The sequence below is a fragment of the Drosophila rhopaloa genome, unplaced genomic scaffold, assembly GCF_018152115.1.
Source record: "Drosophila rhopaloa isolate 14029-0021.01 unplaced genomic scaffold, ASM1815211v1 contig_3, whole genome shotgun sequence".
Classification (NCBI taxonomy): domain Eukaryota; kingdom Metazoa; phylum Arthropoda; class Insecta; order Diptera; family Drosophilidae; genus Drosophila; species Drosophila rhopaloa.
Window position 1 is genome coordinate 7176984 of NW_025335123.1, and position 12003 is coordinate 7188986.

The 12003-nt window shown below is 35.9% G+C and overlaps 1 long non-coding RNA gene across 1 annotated transcript in view; it reads right to left on the bottom strand.

The window, feature by feature from the left end:
• Nucleotides 1-8865: 8865 nt before the first annotated feature.
• LOC108039380 overlaps nt 8866-12003 on the bottom strand; it is a 52784-nt gene continuing 49646 nt past the window's right edge. Inside the window, exon 3 of the long non-coding RNA XR_001769013.2 lies at nt 8866-8901. This is a non-coding gene — a long non-coding RNA (uncharacterized LOC108039380). The remainder of the gene's footprint in view (nt 8902-12003) is intronic.

Below are 12003 nucleotides of genomic sequence, written 5' to 3' on the forward strand. Positions count from 1 at the left end.
TGGCACGAGTGATCCACATTTGCAGACTTGTTACCTTTCAGGAATTATGTAAAACCGTTTGGTCATAATGTCCAGGCCCGATTATACATAAAGTAGGAGGGGCAACTAAATTATACTTAAAAAAAGTGGGTGAAATGTATAAAAGATTATTAGAAATAGCTCTTAACGGAACACTCCCAGTTAAGCATCATTTAGCAGAGACCAAAAACGAACAAGAACGGTGTTAAATTATTCAAGCTGTAAAAAAAAGTTTATCAAGGATTAAAAAAAATGAAGTTGAAAAAAAAGTTAAAGGTCCCTTTTTCTCTTAATAATTTTGATTCTGCAAGAAAAATATAACTCAAAAAGTTTAAAAAATAAAAAACCAACAAGAACGTAAAAATACACCCATTTGAAATGCTAATTAAAACCATACAAAACACCCTAAACAAAAATAATGCAATACGAATCCGCATTCAACTAGATAAATTAATGGGAAAATTTTTCCCGGCTCGAGGTGATCGAAAGTCATTAAACTGAAAAGCCATCAGATAAAACAAACGAACGGCCCACACAGCAAATCATTTCGCTACTCCCGGCTCGCAAAATAGAGACTACGCATCGGTTTAAGTAATCGAATTTTATGACAATTCCATTAAACGGTCATTTACAAGAAGGCAACAACTGTTGGACAGATATAAGCCAACAATCTGCGGAGCTTAGCCCACTCGCCGACCGATCCACGCCCACACCCTCGGGGCAACTGAATAAAAACCACGATGGGCTGAGCTTTGCGCTTATTTTTATTTCGATTCTTGTTATTTTTTCGGAAGGGGGCGAGTAGAACTGTTTTTGCAGCCTATAACACGCACAAATCTTGCATGTATTTACCCACGAATGGGGGGACGGGGGGGGCTAATTCTAATTCCTATTGCCTGCTCGACTTTCCAGATCTTAAATCGCCCATTCCATGCAGAGAAAAAATGTACGTAAAATATACAAATAAAAATTCAATAATAGTTTACAGATTTTATAAAAAGTATGTTTCCTAATACTATTGCAATTAAATTATTCCCGAAAGTCTATTAATTAGCTCACTGAAAAATTCTTAATTTACTGTTTGCATAATTAGAAATTAAAAATTTGATATTGGTTATAGTAATAATTAAATATTTTGCCAACCAAGTCAAGAAAACAATAAATATTTTGTACAGACAGGATATTCAGTTAAAAATCAAAATTTTAAATCGATTTATCGGTATTAAATGCATATATAATTTGGAAGCCAGGACATATATTGGAAATTGATGTATTTGGTGCTTTTATTTTGTTTCTGTGTGTCAAACTATTCCATCCGCTGCCAGACGTAATTACTTCCTACCCATCCCCATCCGCCATCCTGCATCGCATCTCCATTTTCCAATGGAGGGCAGTAGAGGCAAACCGCATCAAGTTTTTGGTCTCTCTCTCTAGAGATTTTCAATTACCACCGATCAGCGAAAAGGGGAGGGCGGCGGGCTAGAAAAATGTGGTGCGCGTGTTTGGTGGCGTTGCGTGTCTCTTGGCATGTGTCCACGCGAAATTGATATCGAACATAATTTTTTTTTTCTTTTGAACATATTTTTTGTACCCCGCATCGGCAAAGGTGTGGGGTATATAGTAATCGTGGCGAAAACAATAAAAGGATATTAGCAGTAAATTATCAATAAATGTAAATCAATGTACTTTAAACAAGTTACCAACAAATTAAAAATTTAAGGATGTAGCCAGTAAATATATGCACAATTATTTTTAAATTTTTCTATATACAAATATATTGCACTTTAAACAAGTATTTGAAAAATAAAAGCCAGCTAAAAATAACATTGCTGTTTATTGAAGTTTGTGCATTTTTGTTTAAGTTTTATAAGTCTGGATATGAAGGAATTTTTTTTTATAATAAAATATTTTTTATTACATCTAATTTGTAACTGCTATTAAAAAAGTTGAAATAAACAAAACTTTTTTTATTTTTTAAAGAGGAAACATTTTTTTGAAATAAACAGGTATTTAAAAAATTCAGCATGCCCCCTTTTATTTTTATTTGCTGTTCCTCTAAGCATATATACTTTGCCCCCACTCTTCTGGGGGGTTTGTATGTAAAAAGGAAATGGCTGAAAAATGCTAACAAGATTTGCACGATCCGCCTGCCAACCTCTGGCTGGGGATCTTGGCTGTGGCAGTGGCTGGAGCTCCAGCTTCCAGCTCCCAGCTCTTTTGCTGTCTGCAAGATGACAATGACAAGGCTGCAAGGTTACAAGTTTTTCCAGATCGAGAAAAAATAAGGGGGGAATTGGAGAGAAGGCGAGCGGGAAAAGCGGGGGGGAGACAGGACAAAGCTTTTCCCGGAGTTTTCATTCTTACGCCGCTCCGCGTACCGACGATCATCAAACACTAAACAGCTCATAAACACTTTGGCTTTATCGCCCAGTTTGCCACGGTGTCTCCCCTTATTTCCCCTTATTTTTCACTATTTCTCCCAAGTTGTTTCCCCCTTTTCCGATTTTCCGCTGTCTGATAACGTGCCGCTGACAATTGCAATTGTTGCTAAGCTCTTATTGTTGCTCTGGCGGCAGGGGATTTTCCTCGTCGCTTGTTCATGTTCCTGCTATCAATTTTATGTTAAAATTTGCACTACAAAATTGGCAACAGAAAAAGTTGGAAAAAAAGGAAAGGTTCAACATGGAACACTTGATAAGAACTTGTAGCTTAAATTAAGGATTCTATTTACACATCAGATAATTGAATAATATTGTTTTAGATTAATGCATATTAAAAGAAACATCAATAAAAGAAAAATAAATTTAATGGAAGATCGTTTAATTTATTAATACCTTTGAAAAATATTAAGTCAGTTGAGGACATAGCCTTATTTGTCAAATAAAAAATTATGTTTTTACCAGGATCCAAATTATAAACTTTGTATTTCTTCTGTGCTAATTTCTGAAACCGGAACTCTTCTGGCCAAAAAACTATAACTAGTTTTGAATGCTACTTGGTAACGATCAAAACGATCGAGCAAACTAGAGCTTCACTAATCGATCCAAATATTTACCATTCTTGCACGCTAATTGATAAACATTTCATTCCAGCTCAATCGCTACTCATTGAGGTAGTTGAAAAATGGCGATTTTCCATTACGGACCCGAACACCGTAACTTCGCACTAGAAGTGGATCTCAAAACTGGAACCTGAAACCGAAGCCAACTCCATCTCTCGTCTTTAGTCAAGGAGGCTACAATGTAGGAAAAATAATGAGCAAATAGAATATGCAATTTGCATACATTAGCAGTTTTTAATTTTGGGTAAATCTGAATTTTCTAGTCGTGTTTGTCCAGCGTTAACCTTTGGCCAACTCAATTAATTAGCCCACTCAGTGCTGTCTGAAAATCTCATTATTTATGCACATAATCTTGACACCTTTGGGAATGTTTTGAAAGCCATCTCCCCAGTCCACCTTCGTCCGAAGACCATGTAATACCAGTTGAAAATACTCGTAGAAATGCATATGCGCGCTACACTCGATAAGTATACGCAATGTGCGTTTGTCAATGCCGATTATGATTGTCGTCGCCCCGCTCAGAAAGTTTTCCGGGGAGTGGAAACGGGGGAAACCCATCGAGGAGCCTCCACATTATGGACAGGAAATGCTAGCCGGGCCAGAAGCAAAAACACGCGCAAAAAATGCAGTCACTTTTCAAGAATTTCATCCAATTAAATTTCCATAAGTTGGTTTTCGCAATATCGGAACGTGATAACAGTAAATGAAAATGTAGGAAAAATGTATGGATTTAAATAGACACTTCATTTAATTTATGGTAAATTAAATTTAAAACTTTCAGTTTATATTTGAATTTACATTTTTGATCTGATCAGTTTAAGAACTACATTTTTTCTCTTTTTATCAGAAATGATCAACAATAATATTGTAAATATATATATTTTTTTCAATATAATATATATTTTGTAAGATTTATGTATAAACTTGGATATCCATATGGTGCGGATTAATAAAAAAATTTACTTTAAATATATTATTTTTTGTTCTGTACAAAAAGCACATGCGAACCAAGCAACGTCCATCTGCAGCATTTTCATCTTCTTTCTGCTGGCTGCAATAAAACTTTGCAGTTAATTAGTCAAAATGCTGCACAACCGGGCTGGCAACTTTGCCAAATGATTCTATTAGCCAGACGCACAAAGTTGAAGAACTCAAGAAGCACAGTCGCCAACAAAATTTTCAAAAGCAAAAGGAAGCCGAAAAAAAGGCAAAGAGAACGAACCAGTAGAGTCGAAAACTCCATTTGCACGCAGTAAATTCCTGAACATATTGGTTTGATATCGGCTGACGGGCAGAGGCGGCAATCCATAAGTGCAGCCACTGCCCAATAATTCAGCAACTTATGTCCAAGTCTGCCACAATTAACCATTGTTTATATGCCCGGCCCGTTGCTGCTCCAATTGGCCAACTGATGCTAACGGCCAACTGTTCGATGCACAAATTATAATTTGCCAAGTTTGCACATTTTTAGCGGCAACTTTGTCGCCAGAATGCGGATTAGAATTACCGCAGACAGCAATTGAATAAATCGGTATCAAATGTTCAACAAGTATCGGGTGATTCTAGAAAAGATTTAGAGTTTCTTTGATAAAGACTTTTGAGTTGCGAATTAGTTGGACGTCTGAGAGATTGGGTACATTAATATATTGATATCACAAATAAGGATTTATGTCCAAAATATTTGTAGTAAAATTGAAAAATGATAAATCAAAATCGAGAGAATCTTATATAATAAATAAATATTATTAATAAATTATAAATAATTGCAGTATAAAATGTACAATAAAAATCAAAAGATGTGGACTCTCGTAATTCATTTTTAAGTTGCCTTTCAGACAATTAAAATAAATAAAATAAAAAATATGCTTTTGCTGGTTACTGTCACTTTTTCGGAAATTTAACACTGCAATTAGTTTTGATCTTCCGCATATAAAATAAATAAAACCCAGTACAAACCAATTCCATGGCTAATTGCCAGTCCGTCAATCAACTGTTGTCCGAAACTAAAAACCACTTGCAATCCAATCCGGACGAGAAGAAACCATTTCAATCAAGCCGCAAGTTGAATTGAATTGAGATCTCAGCGGGAGTTGAGTGGAGCTCGAGCACCTGTTCAACCAATTGATAGCCAAGGGCGATCCACTGATCGACCATCGCACCACAATCCACCATCCATCACCCAAGTAACGCCCCCACATCGCGGAGAGCATAATTGATATGCATAATCATTATTCGGTTTTGTTGTCGCGTTTCAATTAAGGCATTAAGAAAATAACTCCAACAATTGTCAATTGCTACACAAGAACAAAAATGTATATTATTATCTTTAGTTTAAGGAAAACGTTACATTAAAATATATATTTTGTAAATGATAATCTACATTTATACAAATCGTCTTTATCTATCAATGATTATTCGTTAAAGAATAGTGCATATATTTTAATTGTCAATAAATTAAATTCTGATAATGAACTAAAATCTAATCACCCGTGCTTATGTATAAATATTTAAACAATGTTTTTCATTTTTTCATTATATAAAGTCTCAGATTATGACATTTTTTATTGTGTACAGAGAAATCAAAGCGAAATAGTCGTATCCACAAAGATTTATTAAGTTCACACATTCGAACAGCACTTGTGGCTGACAATTAAATATCACTTTGGTCTTTTTTCTCGTTTCGCCCCCCTCATCACGAGTTTTATCCAACTTGACTTGGGACTAGACGTAACTTGACTTGACTGCCGATTGCCATTTTGGTGGCTCTCCAAGTTTCTTGGGCAGCAGCTGCACCACCAGCAATAAAAACAATAAAATCAGCAACGATGGGCGATCTCAGTCGCCATATGCGATATGTATTTAAAACGCCCGTGAGTACAACAATTTTCTGCCTTACTTTGTGCACTCTTCATACCCTCGAAAAGTGGGGATATCCGCAAGATGATATACTCTTCTAATATTTATTTTGACAATTTGTATCTTTCTTCGTTGAAAATCGTTAATAAAAGCCTCAGGTTAAGGGTTTTTGATTTAAATTTTAAAGACCAGAAGGGTCAACATTTTGTTTCTTATCGAGTCGTTATTCAAACTTAAAATGTCTGAAGGTGAACAAAATATTTTCAAATTGATATACAATTTAATCGTGTATTATTTATAGAAGACACACTTTTAAATATATTTCACTTATATTTAAATTGTGCCTTAGTGTTTATGGTATCTATCAGATTCCCAATTTGATTCACTTATATTAAAACGCTTTTGCTTCTTTCCTTCTCAAATTATGTTGCCTCTTTTTTTTTGCCCTGGCGCTCCCACTGTCCACCATCCAGAATTCCGTTTGTTCCACTGTCCGTTGATGCTGATTGCTGATGGCTGGTTCGCCTGCGCGCTTGTTTGTTCGCTTAATTGTGAGAAAATATATCAATGGCAGTCGGACAACAAAGGCAGATCAAATATAATAAAAAACCGAACAAAAAACAGAAACACCACAAAACAATGTCTAAGTACACGGGTCTTTTGTCATTTGCATTTCGTTTCGTTTTGATCGATTCATTTACCCGTTTATCGGTGGGTGTCGCATGGGATTAAAAACTTGAAATAATCAATTGCGAATCGGCAATTGAGCTGGCAAACAAAAGGCGACAAAAAAACAAGTGGCAAAGTTCTTGACATTGTTCGAACGGTTAAAAGAAAGTTGATAACTGGCTGGAGGAGCACAGCAGCTAAGTCCGAGATTGCATCGTCCAAGCTCCATGTTTTAGCTTTAGCTTCGATCTGGTTCCCCCATCCGATTTCCTCTGGCAATCGTCAGCTGCGGGCACAAAACATTTGGGGCCATCAAATGAAACGAGTGCAACAACGGCCAAATCGCATTGGCAATGGCAATGGCGTCGTGCTGCAAACAACACAAAATGTTGCACAAATTAAAATTGAACACAATAATCAGTGTGACATGTTGTTGCAGTCGTTGTCTATATCTGCAGGGAGTGTGGCAAACATTTTCAAGGAGTGGAGATGAGACTAGCCGAAGATTGAGATACCACTGGGGTAAACAAATTAAAAAGTTAATATTAAACACAAATTTTACGATGTTTTTTATTGAAAATAAATAGTTTAAATTGTATGTAAGCTAAATCGAATAAAAACATACTTTAAACGGTTTTTCAAAGCTTTAAATAAAAAGTGCACGTTTTAATGGACAGATTATACAAATAACCACAAGAATAAATTTTACGAATAATGTTAAATTAACAAACCGTAAAACGTATTTATTAAAAAGTGTATATTTTAAAAAGGTTTCTATCATAAATGTTTAGACATTACGCCTTTCAAACCTTATTTCTGGCCAAATCTTAAAGTTCCTGCTCAGATATTGTCGGAGTTCATAAATAAATAAATGATGTACAATAAAATATTTTCACATCTCATGAATTTGAAATTTATTTGTACTTAAGATCCCGATCTCAGTCTAAAGAACATCAAGCTAGTCGACTTGGGAGTAGACTTCGCCTCAGTAACTATTTTCCACGGCCATTTGTTGTTGCCCGGCACTTGTCGCCTGTCGACTGTTTTCTGTTTTCTGTGTCCGTGTCTGTTTTGCTCACTTTGCTGTCTGTTCTGGTCGTGGTGCTTCCTTCTACCTCTCTTTCGACGCATGCGTAACGATCTTGGCCAAAAGTCTCACTCGCCTGGCCATTTTTTCGACCGCATTGCTGCTGGCCAAGTGGCCGACCACAGCAAATGACTTTATTATAGGTTTTTAAATTTATAAACGCACATTTACCAATGCTAAACATCCTTTGCTGAAATCCCCAGACACGATCTCTCCGCACGTCTGTTGCTTGATCCATAAAATGGAATTATGTGAACTATTTTCCTGTTGAATCGGTTTATAGCCTTTGGGTGGTGGCGATTTCATTTGCAAGACTTTTTGGTGCTCGAATTGGCCACAGAAATATTGCCTGATTTGTTCAACTTGGCCATTTCCTATAATGCATATAAATAATAATCAAATGCATGACTAAATACTTTAGGAATGTATCCTGTTTTGATTTACAAAATAACTTAGACTTGCAACTATTTGGATCCACAACTTGATTTCCAACAACTTCCAATAAATTCAAAATTAATCCCAATGAAAACTTATATATTCTTCTCATTTTACAAATAGGTTTTATGATTTTGGCGCTCATTTATACAAGCTTAGGTTTAACATTAATATTTTTCTCTCCATATCCATTGAACTTCTAGGAAATTCTCTAGGGAATCAAACTTTTGGAGAACTTAATCAATAGTTCAACAATTTTTTTACTGCCCACAGGAAGTTGCCCCCACGTATAAGCACAAACAGCAAGCCGACAACAAATTATGCTGATCTCTTTAAGACCAATAATGTTCTTTGGTCTGATTCCGAAAATCCTTTATTCAAGCCAAGACAACAAAATGTTGACAAAAATGCATTTCCATTCCGATCGATTTTTATCCTACGCATCCGAAGAGAACTTTCAGGTGTGTGGGTTACCCGATGCGATCTCTTTCTTATCCGGTTCGATCGTTTAGTTGCTGATTTGTTGGCCCCATAAAGATGGGTCTTTAAGCCTCCTTGGCATGCACATAATTTGTAGTTTTTAGTCAATGAAAAAATTTGACAAAACGACAAACAACAAAAAGACCAAAAGTTGTCGAAAGTTCGGAAGTTCGATTGAGAGGCTCTTTATTGCTTTTGGATGGGCCCGCCCAAGTCGGTAGAGTTCATAATTCCTGAGCTGCTTGTTTGTTCTTCTTTATTACTGCCTACTGTTGTTCGGGGCTTACCGTATGCACTGGGAAAAAAAAGTTAGTGAGACATTAGTTCTTATGGGCTCAATACTATTAGTATCATATTTTGTAAGAACAATAAATTTTTATTTTAGCAAAATATATAGAATCATTAAATAAAACTAGAGGAATATATTTATGGTCATATTATATATATTCATATAAAAATTATTTGTAAAATCAATAAATATATTGCTTTTAAATATCAACAAGTAGATTTTATTTTTGGTTCACATTTTCTGAGTGTATAGATATTTATTCATTTTTTGTCGCCTGCTTCCGTCGTTCTTCCGCCTTTCAAGTTCTTGTAGCTTACGACGTTTGCTGTTATTCCCACAAAGTCGCTTTTTTATATCTATACTTTTTGTGTGATATTCCTATGAGCGCATTAACTTCATATTGAAGTCGTTGGATCGCTCATCTTTTTCTTCCTCATCCTCCTTAGCTGAATTATTTTATGCGAAATTGTCGTGCTTCTCAGGCTACACATATACATCTTCAAAATATGTATAGGCTTACTCTCTCAACTGCTTCTCAACTTTAGCTTAAATTTTTTGTAGTTTTTGCTTTATATAATATATATTTTTAATTATAGTTTGCGTGCCCCAGGGCTGAGTGGTTTGCTATTTGGGTGAGGGTCATTTCAATACGCCATTGAAGGCAGGGGAAGTCGCTGATTTATGCCTTCAATAAGAGCTTCTTAGAATCATTTAACCAATTTATTTGTTATTGATAAAGATGTTTAAAATATATACTTTAATTCAACTGATCCCATTAAAAGTATATCCTAAAGTAAACCAAAAGTCTAAATTTCATATTCTTATGTTCTTTAAATTTGATCAAATATATTTAGATCAAAATATTTTGTATTTATATAGGGATTACATTTAATCACAATAAATGAATCCAAGTAGAAACAAGAAAGGAAAGCTAACTTCGGGCGGAGCCGAAGTTGAAATACCCTTGCAGAATATTCTGTAAATTATATTCTTCAAAATTATTCATATGATGCATTCTTAATACTCATAAAAAATCCCAACTTCCTAACTTAACAAACACCAAAGTTATGGCATTTCCGATCAATCAGTTATATGGCAGCTATAGGATATAGTCGGCCGATCCTTATGAAATTTGGTGAGTCGGATTGATTGGCCAAATATAAAACCCATAGAAAATCCCAACTTTCTAACTTTACAAACACCAAAGTTATGGCATTTCCGATCAATCAGTTATATGGCAGCTATAGGATATAGTCGGCCGATCCTTATGAAATTTGGTGGGTCGGATTGATTGGCCAAAAATAAAACCCATAGAAAATCCCAACTTCCTAACCTTACAAACACCAATGTTATGGCATTTCCGATCAATCAGTTATATGGCAGCTATAGGATATAGTCGTCCGATCGTTATGAAATTTGGCAGGTCGGATTTTTTAGCCAAAAATAAAACCCATAGAAAATCCCAACTTCCTAACTTTAAAAACACCAAAGATATGGCATTTCCGATCGTTCAGTTATATGGCAGCTATATGATATAGTGGCCCGATCCGGCTCGTTCCGACTTATATACTACCTGCAATAGAAAGACAACTTTTGGGAAAGTTTCAAGCAGATAGCTTTAAAACTGAGAGACTAGTTTGCGTAGAAACGGACGGACGGACAGACGGACAGACGGACATGGCTATATCAACTCAGGAGGTGATCCTGATCAAGAATATATATACTTTATAGGGTCGGAAATGTCTCCTTCACTGCGTTGCAAACTTTTGACTGAAATTATAATACCCTCTGCAAGGGTATAAAAAGGCCTTGTTTTCTGTCAGCCATTGCTAATCGCCCTGCTGGCAAACGAATGACTTACGACACAAACTTGATGCATTCGACCCGAAACACTTAACGGTAACTTCTCCATCGACTTGTTTTCGTGTGACCTTCAACAACAACAACATCAACAAATTCACTTAACCAAAGCTTTTAGCAACAGAAAAAAATCATACAAACACTAAAAGAAGTTCACACAACTCCAAGTGCGGCCATTTACATAATTGTCACACTGATTTCTTACTTCTTGCATTGTTGCCGACTTATGTCTGTGCCATTAACAAACAAAACAAGAAAGGAAAGCTAACTTCGGGTGGAGCCGAAGTTGAAATACCCTTGCAGAAAATTCTGTAAATTATATTCTTCAAAATTATTCATATGATGCATTCTTAATACTCATAAAAACCCCAGCTTCCTAACTTTAAAAACACAAAAGTTATGGAATTTCCGATTGTTCAGTTATATGGCAGCTGTAGGATTTAGTCGGCCGATCCTTATGAAATTCGGTAGCTCTGATTGATTGGCCAAAAATAAAACCCATAGAAAATCCTAACTTCCTAACTTTACAAACACCAAAGTTATGGCATTTCCTATCGTTCAGTTATATGGCAGCTATAGGATATAGTCGGCCGATCCCGTTCCGACATATATACTGCGTGCAAAGGAAAGAAGGGTGTGTGCAAAGTTTCAATCCGATAGCTTTAAAACTGAGAGACTAGTTTGCGTAGAAACAGACAGACGGACAGACGGACATGGCTATATCAACTCAGGAGGTGATCCTGATCAAGAATATATATACTTTATAGGGTCGGAGATGTCTCCTTCACTGCGTTGCACACTTTTGACCAAAATTATAATACCCTCTGCAAGGGTATAAATATATATGTATATAAAAAAGAAGCAGCCAACATTTCAATTTGTTTTTGTTGTGCTCTTCAAAATGTAATTAACCTCAAGTTTTTTGTTGGAATTTTTTTCGGCTCTTTGGTTTGTTTGTATATTTTTTTTTCTTTTTTTTGCGTCTTTTTTAGAACAACGACAACGTCAACGTCGAGTAATTAAGCAAAGCTAAAAGTTCATGTTAATTGTCCCAGGCACTCAACGTGCGAGAGGAAAAGAGAGGTCTGGATGGAAAGATAGAAAAAGGGGGAGGGGGGCACACAATTTTGCCCCCCAAAAGGTCAAAGACTAAAAGAATTGTCAACCGTGGACAGGTCGACGGAGCGAATGAGCAGCGCAGAGTGCTGATGGCCATAGGGGAACTGAAGAAAGAAATACATAGAGAAA